Source organism: Palaemon carinicauda, chromosome 18 (assembly GCF_036898095.1).
Source record: "Palaemon carinicauda isolate YSFRI2023 chromosome 18, ASM3689809v2, whole genome shotgun sequence".
Lineage (NCBI taxonomy): Eukaryota > Metazoa > Arthropoda > Malacostraca > Decapoda > Palaemonidae > Palaemon > Palaemon carinicauda.
In genome coordinates, this window is record NC_090742.1 from 11,847,505 (window position 1) to 11,860,739 (window position 13,235).

The following is a 13,235-nucleotide window of genomic DNA, read 5'->3' on the forward strand; positions in this document are numbered from 1 at the left end:
AAAAAAACATAAAACCTGCCTGTGAGGATTCAGAATTTTCCAAACGGTAATCTTGCAACATTGTAGAAAATATAGTTAATTCGACGTCAACGAATAGATGTTCAAGATGTTCAATTCATACGTTTGATAGATGTGTGAAGGAGTGACATGGATGACAATTGAAACCGATAAAAATACTCATATTATTGCCTATCTATGGAAAGCGATAGTTTTTTATGTTTAGGATATATATATATATATATATATATATATATATATATATATATATATATATATATATATATATATATGTACACACACACATATATATATACAGTATATATATATATATATATATATATATATATATATATATATATATGTATATATATATATATATATATATATATATATATATATATTCAAAATAGAAAGTGACAGATAATTTCAATATGCGCTAGTACGTTGAAGTACTATTGTTTGATTTATTGTTGTAATTTTCCATTTTATCATATACAGTAAATTTCCTTTGTTAAAACTATATTACTTGCAAATACTGTTCACTGGGCCTCACTACGTATTTGACTCAAATTGTGTAATTTATATGTATATATATATATATATATATATATATATATATATATATATATATATATATACATATATGAAACATTATCCAACAGATTTTGTAGATTTGAGAACAAAGCCCTCAGAGGAATATTGGGAGTTAAATGGCATGACTGGATTAGAAATGAAACTATATGAGAGATTACTTGAGTGCCATATGTGGATGAGATCATGGTGAGGAATAGATGGAGATGGTTTGGCCATGCTCTTCGCACTCCCCAAGCGAGATTGATTCGCCAAACGTTCAGCTAGGCTCCACAAGGCACTAGAATAGCTGGAAGACACAAGCCTACATGGCTGAGGACTATGAAGCGTGAAGTAGATGATGAATGGAGAAGTATTGATTTAGAAGCTCAAGATAGAGACGACTGGCGAAATCTAACCGAGGCCCTTTGTGTCAACAGCCGTGGAAGGAGATGATGACGATACAGAATATTAATACCTAAGGATTTCTCATTTATAAACTCAAATTTTTATTATTCCTTAAGAGTTCATATTCATGATCAGTATTCTCGGCTAATCCAAGGCTTTGCTACACCATACACCATTTGTTCAGTCTAACTGTTTAGCTATTTGTAAAAAACATTGAATAAGGAATAAAGATTAGATAAATACAAATCTATAAAGAATAAAGATTAGGTAAATGCAAATCAACAAAGAATAAAGATTAGATAAATAAAAATCATTAAATAGTACATAAATACAAATCAATAAATAATAAAGATTAAATAAATGGAAAACAATAAAGAATAAAGAGTACATAAAGAGATATCAATAAAGAATAAAGAGTAGATAAATACAAATCAACAAAGAATTAGGAGTAGATAAATAAAATTCAATAAAGAGGAAAGATTAAATAAATACAAATCCCGAGGTGTGAAGGCGAGAATTTATAAGCGGATATACAAGAAGAGTCGAACTACAAAGTAAAGCCTTCTCTAAATCATCCCGCTTTTAGTAGATTGTTATGGTACGTTATTCCACCATTAGGGCTTAACGTACCAATGGGTCCTTAGTCTCAAGAGACCCTTCCTTTATTGCAGAAAGTAACAGAGCATCAACAATGCAGTTTCCTGCATTTAGGCTGAATTACAACAATGTAGTGGGCTTGGAAGTCTGATGATATTACAGTGAGGTTTGACGGGGTCAGTGGGTAGTGTATGTGTGAATGTATTAACACCATTTTTTTTTTTTTAGCCATGGATAGAATCCTGAACAAAGTTATGCAGCGTCAAAAGAAAATAAAGATATGAGGAGCTGAATGAATGAATGATTTGGAGTTCTCTGGCATCATGACATCGAAGGTCATTGATGCTGATGAGGAGCTGAAGGAGAATGGATTTTATATCCGAAGAAAGTCATAGAAAGTCTTATTGCTAAATAGAAGGATGGAAGGCCCTATGAAAAAAAAAGGAAGCCATTGTGGTGGCCTATTGGAAACGTCCCTTCCTAGCGATCTACTGGACGGGAGATCGAGTCCCACTCAGACACGAGAGTTTCTTGTAGTGTCTTCAACCTTAACATCCTTGTGAGTTAAGGATGGGAGGTTTTGGAAACCTATAGGTCTACCTGATGAGTCATCAGCAGCTATTGCCTGGCTTTCCCAGGTCCTAGCCCGGGTAGAGAGGTGGTTTGGGGGCTGATTATATGTATATATAATCAGTCTCTTGGGCCTTGCCCTACTCGCTGGGGCATTGTCACTGTCCCTTGCCTCTGCAAATCATGATCGACCTTTAAACCTGTAAATGACCATTCAGAGAAATTATTAATATCATTATTATTAGTTAAGCTAGATGGAAAAACAGGTTATAAGCCCAAGGACTACAACGGAAGAAAATAGCCCAGTGAGGAAATAAAAAATAGGTTAATAAATAAACTACTGAGAAGTAACGAATACTAAATATAAGATCTTCTAAGATCAGTTGCAGCGTTATAATAGATCTGTCGTATAGAACCTATGAAGACAGACTTATATCAGCCTGTTCAACAAAAGCATATTCTTACGAACCCAGCTTATAAAGAATTATTTTTGGCGCACTGTGGAATGTTACATGATCCAAGGAGGATAAAGAACACATCATTCAGTTCCTGGAAACAATGGCTACTATAACCTAGTACAGTGATAACGTGTTTGCCTAGCATTTGCATGGCGACGGATCGATCCCAGCCCGGGGCAGTGAGTTTAATTTTTTTACTGGGGAAGCCACTGCTGTGTTTGGGCAACACAGTTGGTGATTGGTCTTGCCTAGGTGACGTTCTGGTGAGTATCTATTCTGATGAAACTGGAACTAAAGACACTTTTAACTTTTAGGTCTTTCAACAGAGACGAAAATAGCCATGTTGATCACGAATGAAAGACACTTCGTATAGCTCGAGGGTAAAGCCGCAAGATAACTGAAGTTTGAATTCGAAATGATTGGAATAGAATGTGTCGTCTAACAGTTTTTTTTTTTTTTTTTTTTTTTTTTTTTTTTTTTTTTTTTTTTTTTTTTTTTTTTTTTTTTTTTTGCTATGAATGAAATCATCAAAGAATAAAATTTTGTTTAGTCTTTTCCTGAGAGAAATAAGCGGCAGGAAATTCAGATGAGTAGAATATTCCTTCTAGAAACAAATTAAAAGTATTTTTTTCTACTGTAATAAACGCTCAATCATTTAATGAAGAATCAAGATAATGTTGTTCCAAGAAAAAATAAATAAATCTAGACATAGAAAACAATAATTCCATGAGTTTGAATCATCATTCAATCGATTCGACCTGCATAAACGAGATTAGTCGAAAGTAAAACTTCTTGAATTCCAATTAAAGACAGAGGTAAGAAAAATATAAGTTGATTTGCGAGTACATGGAATAAGTTGATTGGTTTAAGATTTCTTGGAACTTAAAAAAAAAACTAGAAATTATTTAACTTTTACCTTAAATCTATTAACAAACCAACATTCTACGTTATGAAAGTAGCTTGGTAAAAAAAGCGTACTATGTGGAAAAGGAAAGTACCCGTTCGACAATTACCATTACCTTATTTCTTAGAATATAACGATCCTCTCTCTCTCTCTCTCTCTCTCTCTCTCTCTCTCTCTCTCTCTCTCTCTCTCTCTCTCTCTCTCTCTTAATGGCCTCTTTATTTCCTGAGGTAGGGATAGCTTTATTTCTTAAAGGATATCTCGGAATTGCAGGTTTTATTAGAAAATCCGCCACCAAATATCTTTGAGTAATTTCCCTGGAAAAAGGTCAGTTTTCTTTGATAAAATATGCAAGAAAAAAATTAAATAGTAACTTGATTTGTATAAATTATATTTATGCATATATATACATGTATATGTACATATATATATATATATATATATATATATATATATATATATATACGTATATATATATACACACATATATATATATATATATATATATATATATATATATATATATGTATATATATATACACACACATATATATATATATATATATATATATATATATATATATATATATATGTATATATATACACACACACATATATATATATATATATATAATATATATATGTGTGTGAATGTATACATATATATGTATATATATAATATACAAACATATATATATATATATATATATATAGATACATATATATATGTATACATATATATATATATATATATATATATATATATATATATATATATATATATGTATACATATATATATATATATATATATATATATATATATATATATATATATATATATATATATATATATGTTTGTATATCATGCTTCTGAAGTACTGCCCAAAAATCATTTGTTTTTCGAAAGTTTGTTGTTCGTCTTACTTCGATGACAGTTTATAGCAATCACGTGTATGTTGTTAAAAGCCTTTTTGATAAGGGAATGTAAATATTGTAAATCAAATTACTCTTAAAAGGAGATGTTGTATATACTGTGGTTTACGTACGCAGCAGAAACATGAATATCTAAAAATACAACGAATATGAATGTACAAAATGTCTGGCAGTAGGTAACTCAATAAAGGTATAAAAGAGGAAATAATTTTAATCAAATTTAACGAACGATTTGCCACTGATAAACCCATGACCCTTCAATTCACAGGGTTGTGGTGGCTGATGTGGTAACGTCCTTGACTGGTGAACGCCAGACTGGGGTTCGAGTCCCGCTCAAACTCTTTAGTTTCTTTGGTTGCTGCAACAACACCATCCTTCTGAACTAAGGATGCGGGGTTTAAATCAATCAATCCTTGGTCCTAGCTTGGGTGAAGAGGGGCCTTGGGCGCTGATTATATGTATACAGTATATGGTCAGTCTCTAGGGCATCGTCTTACTTGATAGGGCAATGTCATTGCCCCTTGCCTCTGCCATTCATGAGCGGCCTTTAAACCTTTAAACTTTACCAGTAGGTGTGTGTAGTTGCACCAAAGCTTGATAAACATGCAATTACAAAAACCAAAATTCTATTAAAATGTCAAATTTAGATTCATTGCTTATAGAAGGTGTTTCTTAAACACTAGCATTAGAATTTCAATTAGATTCACAATGCATTAAGGGGATCATATACAGATCTATTGTAATCAATATCATTAGAGCAGAATCAATGTTTAAAGCAGTTGTATCATAAACAATACCATTCAAAGTTCAATCAAATTCACAATGTATTGAAGGAGTTATATATAGATATATTTTAAACGATAACATTAAAATATAGTCTATTTTGATGGCAGTCATATCATGCCCCACTTTTAGCACCCCGAGAAAGAGATATCTGTTCTAGGTGAGGATGGCAGGTTCATCCTTGCCAAGATTCTTGGGCAGGATGTGTTGTACTACAGTAGCGGTATCTTTGGATTTATTTGAGAAACAGGTCTTCTTAAAGCTATTAAACTTTTAACAGAACATCTGGTGCTGATTTGGTATGCGATCTCAAAGTCCTGCTTTTACTTTGGTATACGATCTCACTTCACTTCACTGCAAAGCAATAACCATTAGAGTTTTTTTTTACCTATTAAAGATACTGAGAAAAAGAATATTTAAATTACGTCATAAATGAGATCGCGTACCAAAAACAGCACCGAACATCTTCGATTTTATGATTTTGAATTGAATTTTCTGTTACTCCTTATTTATAACAAACTATATCGGCGTCAATGACCTTCGATGTCAGGATGCCAGAAAACTCCAAAACAATTGATCAATCGCAAACAATAACACAAGTTAACGCAAATGTACAATGTATTGGGGGAATTATATATTGACCTAGTTTAGACTATAACAGTAGAAATTGAATTAAATCACCGATATGTAATGGAAATTACAAATTGATATATTTTAGGCTATAACATTGCAAATTAAATCATTGATATGGGAATACCAAATTGATCTATTTTAGACTATAACATTACACATTAAATCACCAATATTGTAGGGAATTACAAATTAATCTATTTTTCCATCAAGGAATACCCAGAGGTAGGCTAGTTATCGTTACCGTTACCCACATCCAATCAACAAGGAAGAGAGGAAACTTGACCTGAATCCTAAAATACCTTCTGCATTTTGAGTATCTAGAAACGCTTTCGGGACCACAGGCAAAATGGTTATTCAACTGAAGCTCGCCTAACTTGATCTCCTCTAGAGTGGAGGCAAGATTGCCATCAGAGCTCGTAAGCTTGATCAACTATAAACGTTAAGAGTATTAAGGGGATATTGGCTCCCGTCCTAATACCCGATGCTGTATAGAGAAACCTTTCAGAGGCAACTTGGTTGAATTGACTAGTCCATTAAGCTTCTTTGTATAGCGTGGTCTATCAAAACACAAAGGCTGCGTCTCCGGAAAGAAAATATTCTTTGCGTTTTTATTTCGTGTGTTGCAGGATGTACGGGATACCTCTTAGCTACCGAATTAGAGATTTCCTTAACATTTGCCGTTATAAATTTATACTTCTACTTTATGTAACGAGAGTCTTAGCTTTTGTGTTTTATATCTGGAAATATACCGTGTATCCAGCCCATTACAAGGTATTACTCATACTTAAATTGAAATTTATTAATTGTATTCTACAAATAAATCCATTTTACACACTCACACTCACTATTGTGTGTTCATGCACGCGAGTTATGCAATAATTGATAGTCCAGAACTCCAGATAATCCAGGTTCAAATCCTGATTTGGGGAGTTGCTGGTTTAATCACTGTTTATGGATTAGTGAATTAGGTCGGATATAATTTGGGTCTGAACCAGTGGGGAAAAGGTATGGAACTAGCGATTTCACACCCAAAATATTTGATAAAAACTGAAGGGCTGATGCCATCAACATTTCCATTTTTTATAAGAACCTCATATGTGTGTGTATATATATATATATATATATATATATATATATATATATATATATATATATATATATATATATATATATATATATATATATTATTTATGGGAATGTCCATGCATTTGTTGGCTGGCATAAAATCTGGAAAAAAGTCTGTGAAAGAAAGTCAGAAAAGTAGTTCATAGAACTTCTACCCCTCATATCGTAAAATCAGTATAGTTAAGGGTGCATTTAATATAGTATCTTTTTTCCTCTCTATATAACACGGTATTCCTAAGAAAGACGATTAAATCATTATTTAATAGGAAATTGTTTCCACATTCCAATATTCCAGCCAAATGTATTGTTCCGCGCTTGGGTGTGTCATTACACAACTGGCTGTTCCTGGAGGGAGACGAAAAAAGTAGTGCTTTTCTTTGCTTTAGACATTTTCTACAATTAAACATTTATCCAAAGGTTGGTACCGTTGATTTAGATGCAAGGTGTTAATGTTTTTAGGCCTACTCCGTTTTGAGTCAGCAGTCAATATACTGTAGGCCAAGGCATTTTACCAATGATAACATCGTAGGTCTAAATTTTATGCACTGTGCAAGTCTTTTAAGTCTAGTGTATAATGAAGAGTTTAGAATTGTTTAACATTTTAGAGGCCTCTGGTTTAGAGGTCTTTTCAATAATGTAATTTTCCCTTTTATATATGTGGAATTATATTTTTTTTAATTCGAATTAAAAACGAAATTGTGACTGCTAGGGTATTGAAGTATTTTGACTAAATCTCAAATAAATGTAAGTTAATCTACCTGTAATAGAAAAAAATCGACTGACCATTTCTACATTATTATTTTTTATTTAAAATATAGATCATTTTGATTTACTCAAATAGCATAGACTGAGTAATATTCACTGATATCCTTTCCTTTTATCTTATGCCGCTCAACTTTTAGAAATAGGTGAAAGTATGAATTATGTCTTGCCAATACCAAATTAAACGATGTAGGTGGTCAAATATTAGTGGTGTGCTATATTTATTAAATCTGATAATTCAGGTAGCTTGGGGTACTGTGTGCACATAGTTGTCCCATGTTACTTTATTCTACTGGTAATTTGTTTGGTGCATTAGATCTGTTAAAACAAGCAGAATAGCCCTGACTGGTTAGGCCTAAGCCACCCCATAAAGCTTAAGTATTCATCTCAACTCCTAGATTATGGAGGACAAAGGTGTAATTCTCTAACCCGGAGAGGAAGACGTCCTTAAATTTCATCATAATTACTACATGAAAATTAAATGCTCATTTTGAAATATTGCAATATATATATATATATATATATATATATATATATATACATATATATATATATACATATATATATATATATATATATATATATATATATATATATATATATATATATATATATATATATATATTCGAATACAGAGAATAATAGGGATGTCATAGCCTAGGCATCAGGTCCTGACCAAGCTAACCTGAACGCCTCCCACATAGCGATACCTAAGAAAATGTAAATTGAATCAATTTAGGTTGGTACATCCTGACATGACCTTCCATAGTCTAGCCTACAACATTATATAACAACCAAAAGCATGGTTCAAACATAAAATGTAAGGCAACCCTTTGAAACCATTACTATACATTGCTGCCTTATTATTTAAGCAAAAATGGGGCTGCCTCCTATGTTTAAAAGTTTTTTTTTTTTTTTACTACCTTTCCCTAACACTTATCTAGGTAAAGTTTTGGATTCAACCAAATTGGGAAATGTATTATATTAATATATTTTCCTAGTAAAGCACGTGATAACAAAACACTTCTTCTCAATACATTATTGTCGCTAATGCATACTTACAGAGAAAAAAAATATTTCAGGAATTGAAGGTCTTGACTTTTTCTAAGTTTAGTGTGTATCTTTCCATGGGCACGCAAGGTAGCTCTTGTTCGTTTGTATGTCTGTTTTCATCTTACTTGGCTCCGCCCCATTGCGTAATGTGACAATATTTACTTGAATGCGCATTTGCTCCTCCCACTAATGTCGCTCCTCCAATCAAAATACTACTGGGTTCTTTTCAAGGGTTATTATTGAACAATTCATTGGTCTCTCAGTCTTGTTTCAAGGATCTGTTTTTCGTGCAATATAACATTGTAAACGATACTCTTTTGTTTTTTTCCCTATTTCATTATGGGAGAAACCCGTGATTGTCGTTTGTTTTCGGTTTTCAAAAGTTCCGGTTTCTATATTTTCATCACACGTCATTTTACTGTCATGGATCCTCCGGTACGGTTGTGTGAAATATGTCGTTATTCCTATTTTGATGTGATCGGCCGATTTCATGGGAATTATAATGGAACTCCTGAAGTAGTGAATCGTTTTCTAAGGGAGCATTCCGTATTACCTTTAAGTGTCCAGTGTGGTAAATGTGATTCGCCTTTACATTTTCGTGAGGATAGACATGTGTGGTATTGTACCAAATCTGAACGTATTCCAGTACTTGATGATTCAGAAGAGGGTCAACCACAACCTTCCACATCTTCATCGTCATCTTCCGTTTAAGGTAAGAAGTGATTTAACAAAATATATATATTCAAATTTACCCCTGGTTAAAGGGGGGGTCGCAGGGGGGGCGAAGCCCCCCCCGGAAGGGGTACAGGGCCCCTAGGTTAGGTTAGGTGGGTTTGTTAGGTTCTGTGGTGCCCTGAAAATTACTGTGGCCTTAAGGGGGGGTCGCAGGGGGGGCGAAGCCCCCCCCCGGTAGGGGTACAGGGCCCCTAGGTTAGGTTAGGTGGGTTTGTTAGGTTCTGTGGTGCCTTGAAAATTACTGTGGCCATAAGGGGGGGTCGCAGGGGGGGCGAAGCCCCCCCCGGTAGGGGTACAGGGCCCCTAGGTTAGGTTAGGTGGGTTTGTTAGGTTCTGTGGTGCCCTGAAAATTACTGTGGCCTTAAGGGGGGGTCGCAGGGGGGGCTTCGCCCCCCCCCCCCCCCGGTAGGGGTACAGGGCCCCTAGGTTAGGTTAGGTGGGTTTGTTAGGTTCTGTGGTGCCTTGAAAATTACTTTGGCCATAAGGGGGGGTCGCAGGGGGGGCGAAGCCCCCCCCCGGTAGGGGTACAGGGCCCCTAGGTTAGGTTAGGTGGGTTTGTTAGGTTCTGTGGTGCCCTGAAAATTACTGTGGCTTTAAGGGGGGGTCGCTGGGGGGCCCTACCCCCCTCCCCCCGGTAGGCCTAGTTAGGGGTATGGGGGAGGGGTGCTGGAACATTAATTATTCATTTATTGCAAATATCATTCAATGCCCCAACACCCTCCCCCCCTTCCCCCACCCAAAACCCCGGTTCCCAAAGGGTGTCCCCCATAATTGGTGGGATGAACTAGGGTATACATAGTAAATCTCTAAATCGGTTGGTTTGCAGTCAAAATAAACGTTAAATTCATTGAAACCACACTATTTCTGATGCAACAAATATATTTTTATTGCCTTTTTCCAAATTTGGCTGAAACTAAAAATTTACCCTTATCTATATTATAGGAATGTGTACTAACCTTAACCTAACCCAGGATGATGGATCCTTTACCTAGCTAGACTAAGACAACATCCCCCACCTACTGTGAATTACAATGCTGTAGATAGAATTAAATGATGAGGATATATCCCAGCTTGACATTCAGTACTACAGATTAAATCAGATTGGATCAGGTCACCTCATACCCAAGTCGCTTCGTCCCAAGTCACTTCGTCTTGAGTCACTTCGTAGCATAGTCATCTCGTACCCAAATAAGTAGTTGGGCTGATGAGTAGGTGGTTGGGTCACTGATTTTTTTCCAGCAAAATACTTGTCCATTTGGCTAACTAGCGTCACGCAACATGTACTGCTTGCCAGAACAAAGGAGCAATAATAGAATGTTTGACTGCAAGAAAAGCAAGCCACAGTAAAGAAAATACCTGCCAGTGAATAACTGAGTTAGTTCGTTAACCAACATACTCTTAGATACAATTTCAGTAACGTGTGTACTTTTATGATTTTTCTTCTCATTGTTTTATATTTCATGTCTAGTTTTGGCTTGGTGTTCATAATGCTGGCGAACATCAGTTGTGCTCATAACCTCGTACCCATAACCTCTTGATAACAATACGGCAAGTATTCTATTTGTTGATATTGAATGGCAATTTGCAAACGGACCTTATATAAATATGTTCTAATGGATTAGCTTACTAAGATAACAGCCAATCTAATGGTGTTTATAAGGTACCTGCTTGTAGCAGTCAGCTGCATTGCAGTTTGGGTACTTAATGACATGGACACAATCAAATTATGGAGGTACATCCTAACTTAACCTACCGCACGACAAATTCCTGTGTAAAACATAAGCCAAATGGCTGGAACTTCGGCTACTAAAATTTATAACAAAGTGTTGGTAGTTGCTGGCAAGTGGAGGGTAAGCTCCACCCCTCAGTCAGTACACTGAGTAGGTACTGTATTTTGAGCTACCAAAAAATAAACATATTTCCAGGACCATCAATTGGCTGCATTGTTTTTTTTCTAGTTTATGGGTAGGAGCTTTTTGTGATTGAGGGAATTTAAGGAAGATAAAAGCTTTTGCAGCTTTCCCAGTAACTGTAGCTGACTGACAGTTTGTTTAATCTGCTGATATATTCTTTAGTTCCTGTTAACAACCTACCTGTTGCTGATTAATCCCTTGCTATTGTGTAGTAGTGACGATGCTGTCATCGTAACCTTGGGGATTTATTGTCTTTGTTCAACGATAGAAGAACTTCAAATTATTCCTTCACATATGCCGCGTTTCCATCTCTTAACACCGACAACGGATCCTGGCATTCATCGTATATGATGCACACTGATAGTTGGAAGAAAAAAAGGGCGTTGTCCTTCTTTTTCCCTATTTTGGATAATTAGTCTTTTTAAAGCAATTGATAGGAGCTGCATATGAATTACCATATTGCTCAATTATTCACTGAAGACAAAAAACTATAGTTGTTCCGTAACCGAAATACAAACCACGCTATTTACATTGGGTTTACCTTTTAACGTAGCTGAAATGGCGAGCCATTAGAATTTAACGAGGGTGTAATACCCCCGCGCTAGTTAGCGGGGGGGGGGGGGGGGGGTTAGGGGAGTGGTAGCTAGCTACCCCTCCCCCCCCTCACACACAGGTGAATGCTCACTTTCACTTTTGGCTCGGACTTGGGCAGACGTCTCTGTCTTTGTCCTCGCTTGGCAGACATTGTTGTTTTGTCTTTACTTAATCACTTACTTTTCTTTTACTCAATATATATGTAAACATTTTCTCATGTTTATGTATATATTTGAGTATAGAAATCAGCAAGTTTCCTTTTCAGAGTTTGTGCTTGTGTGTGTAGTGTACGATATCTCCGTGGAGCCCTCGGCAGGTTAGGCCACCACGGTGTAATTTTATGGGTCGCGATCGAGTTTGACTTCGGTCTTTCTCTCTCTCTCTCTTGAGGTCGTTCACCCTTTTACTACGTTACTACGCCTTTTGTAGCTTCCTTCCCGTGTGGGGGGGGGGGGGGGTTGCTACGCCGTACGTTTTGTCTCAATTAGTTTATGAATCTAATTGTATTTGTTGATTTTTCAGCTTTGTAGAACGATTCCTTTCGGGGTTTTCGTTCTTTATTTAGTGTTCGTTCATTTTTAAATTACATAATTACATAGTTACATAATTATAATTGTTATAATTCTGTGTTGGTTACAGCTCTCCTTCCGTGAGTGTAAGTGGTTGTGAGGGCACGTGCCTGTTGTGTAATTCTTGTGTTCCTTTCCCTCGGGATTCCTCTTCAGAGCCTTCCCGGGGGAATGAATGTGTACTAATGATTTTTGTTTTATTTTTTTACAGTTACCGATCTAGTTCGTTTCTGTAATATGGCAACGGTGTGAGCTGTCTTGTTGAGGCCTGGGGATTCGGCTGTTGCTGCCTCCCCTATGGATTTTCGTCAGGGGCGTGTCTCCTTCTTCTGGAAGTACTCCCGTGACGATTGACAGCTCTCCAGTTCATTTTAGAACTCTCAGGAGGCTCGCCTCCTTGGGTGGGTAACTTTCCTTCTGAGGGAAGTTTTTCCTGTCCAGGCTTGAGTTTTTGCCCTTTTGGGGGGTTCTTCTCTTGCCTTTTTTTCGTGCGACTATGCTCTTGGTGCTGAGCGGTTGCACCTGCAGTTTCGCTCAAGAGGCTGGGCAACTGCAGGAGCCCCTCTTCGGAGGATTGCTCCTTTTAGGTCACTGGCTGACCAGTCTCTTCTACGAAGTGTTTCTCTT

The 13,235-nt window shown here is 35.9% G+C and overlaps 1 long non-coding RNA gene across 1 annotated transcript in view; it reads left to right on the plus strand.

Annotated features, from left to right (window-relative positions):
* Positions 1-7,192: 7,192 nt before the first annotated feature.
* LOC137657606 (uncharacterized) overlaps positions 7,193-13,235 on the plus strand; it is a 34,063-nt gene continuing 28,020 nt past the window's right edge. The window contains exon 1 of the long non-coding RNA XR_011047160.1: positions 7,193-7,399. This is a non-coding gene — a long non-coding RNA (uncharacterized lncRNA). The remainder of the gene's footprint in view (positions 7,400-13,235) is intronic.